Below are 2975 nucleotides of genomic sequence, written 5' to 3'. Positions count from 1 at the left end.
GCCCCCCCCCCCCCCCCCACCAGGAGTCAGGCAGGGCATTCCAACAGCAGCAGGAAGACTCCCAGCTCCACGGTGGGCCTGCTTGGACTTATCACAGCAGTGGGGTCTGGGCAGGGTAATAGGCTCCTTGCACCTCCCACCATGCTTGTGCCACTGCAGCCCAGACCTAGAAGTCTCCTCTGCACTGCCAGGCCAGGCCCTCACCAGCTCACCCCAAAGGAAGGGGGAGTCCAGTCCTTCCCCCTCCCACCCATGGTGCTGGGGCCATATGAGGCCTGGCCCAGCCCTGAGGTAGGGCTGAATGTGTGGCCAGTTCTGCCCATAGCCCCATCCCCTGCCCAACTGCCCTCACCACCCCCCACCCATGGCTCCCGGTCTGGGGTCTGCACAGCACCAGGTGCACAGTGAAGACAGAAGGGGTGTGTCTATATGAGATGCTTTATCGTGCAGCAGACTACTTTGCTGCACAGTAAAGCATCGCTGCCTACACATGTGTGGCAATTAGGGTGCAGTAGACTAATTTACTGTGCTGCTGGATAATCCCCTCAGATGCAAGCGGTATCCGGCAGTGCAGTAAATTACTGCGCATAAACACACATGTAGATGGTAATGTTGGGATTAGTTTACTCCAGCTCAAATTGACCCAGAGTATATTCAGTTGCATTAATTCCACATGTAGCCATGCCAAACGGCAGGAGCTGGGGCCGGGGCCATTCCTGCCGGAAAGGGAAAGTGGTAAATGATATAAATATGATGATCATTTCACTGCTTAACCATTTACATAACTAATTTTCTATTAAAAAATGTTATGAGGCTGAACACAGTAATATTTTTAAAAGTTCATGAGATCTATACTGAAAGTAGTATAAAGGTCTACAGTGCTGTTATAAAACAGTTGCATAGATTTATTAACAGCCTATTTATACATGAAATCTTGCTGCTGTTCATTAGCAACAACAAAAAAGACAAAGGGAAAACTCTGAGATTATTTTATGTTATTAAGAGAGAGAGTTTTTTCTGGTTGCTGCATGATTCTGTAAATACCAAAGCTCCAGGCAAAAGTTGACTCATTTCAGCTATACAGGTGGAGTTCAAGCAGTATGGACAGTGTTATACTAATATAAAGGGTTTTTACTGGTATTAAAGGAGCCTTAAATCAACATACCTTTTAAGATATACTGATATAAGGCAGCTTTACAGTTGTTCAACTATGTCCACACTAGAGGTTTTCCAGGTATACATAATTTGGTAGGAAATCCCATTCTTAATCAATATATCTAAATCTGTGCATAGACAGGCCTTAATAATATGCATAACTTTATGTATTCAAGTAATGCCATTGGGTACTTTTATGTATGCTTCAGGGGTGGAGAGGGCAGCACTTTAATTAGAGCAGCTCTGAGAGCTGCTCCAATTAAATCACTGCCATGTTCAATGAGCTTTAGATCAAGTGCCCCTGCTGCCATTTTTAAAGGTAGGGATGGTGATACACGAGACACAAAAGGGTGCTGGAGCACAGCAATTGCCATGCTCCACCAGACTCGATTAACTGAGTCTGCTCTGACACACTAGAAAAATTGACTATTTTCATGAATAATTTAAACATAAATTCAGCTGTTTCCATGATTGAGACCTAAATCTCTACATATTAGAAGTCAAAATATTCTGCCAAAGTCCAAAGATATCCAAGCTGTAACACAACACATCAATATCCCTGCACATTCAGTAACTCTCCACAAAAATTCCTATCTGATAACGCCGCAACAAAGAGAAACACAGAGATTTTTATGACTTTTGTCATCTTTTAATATTGTTTTATGAACTGTGGTTATAGAAGTTTCAAGTTGAAGCCATTGCTTGCTGCTTTGTTTTCACTTATGGGATGCCAGGCCAAAACTACAAGTAAAGCTAGCATGTTTGACATATTTCATCGAGGCTAGTGAAAAAGCTTGTAACTGACTGGGAAGGAAAGGTTGCTTTTTTTTTCTTCAGATATTGCTTTTACATAATTATCATTCAAAAGCAGTGGTGCATGTCTCTGAGGCTGAATGGTGTAGCTGAACATTGCACAGGCTAGTGTATGCCTCTGATGTGCTAAACATTGATATGTCCTTATAATGATGTGTTAATGTAAGGGGAGTGATTTTGCAAAATTTTATGCCTTATTAAGGAAATGATTCAAGCGCAGGAAATGTGCGGGTTAAGTACTTGCTTTCATAAACATGGGTTACCGTGGAAAAAGATTTTAGATATTATGTGGAAAAATGCAGTAAAAAGCGCTGAATTTGCCCATTCCATTACATTGAATTGTTCAGCAATTATGGTCATCCCTGGGCCTAGAAAATTAAAGTATATGATGAAAACCCAATCTAAAGATATCCACTGCTGTGCTACTGAGGACACAGCATATCATGTTTAAAAGGCATTTAGAATTTCAGTGACCAGAAAAAGTTAGCTGAGGAGTGAGTGTAACTTTATGTCATCATTCAGCCAACAAAGAAACCAGGCCCCACCCAACCCCCTCTGCACTCCTTACAGTCTCTGCTCCTGAAACCACAAAAGTAAATAGGAATTTTGCCAGACTAAGACATGTGTCCTCTTCTATTTAAGCTCTTCCATAAACTAATTGTTGCAAAGCGCGGGCACTATTTTACACATTTTAGTCAGGAATGACTGTGTGAAGCTGGTGGATGCTTTCTCCCAGAGTAAAGAGTGAAGGATAAGGGCTGTCAAAGAGCATTAGAGGAATTATCTGTCTTGTTTGAAAAGGAAAATACATCAGGATTTGAGCAGGGTGGAGTGCAACCAATTATTTCCAAATATTAGTTTGAAACTGAAAGTAAATTAACGTGTATTCACAACTCCATTGTATTCACTTATTACAAGTGTGCCATTGCGAGATGTTAGCGTGCTCATGAAAAGCAATTTTTTGTTCAATTCCTCAAACAGTGTCTGAAAGCACACTGGATACCTGT

Source organism: Alligator sinensis, unplaced genomic scaffold (genome assembly GCF_000455745.1).
Source record: "Alligator sinensis unplaced genomic scaffold, ASM45574v1 scaffold324_1, whole genome shotgun sequence".
NCBI classification, from domain to species: Eukaryota; Metazoa; Chordata; order Crocodylia; family Alligatoridae; genus Alligator; species Alligator sinensis.
The sequence above is the reverse complement of the archived record's forward strand: the minus strand, read 5'-3'. Positions refer to the sequence as shown.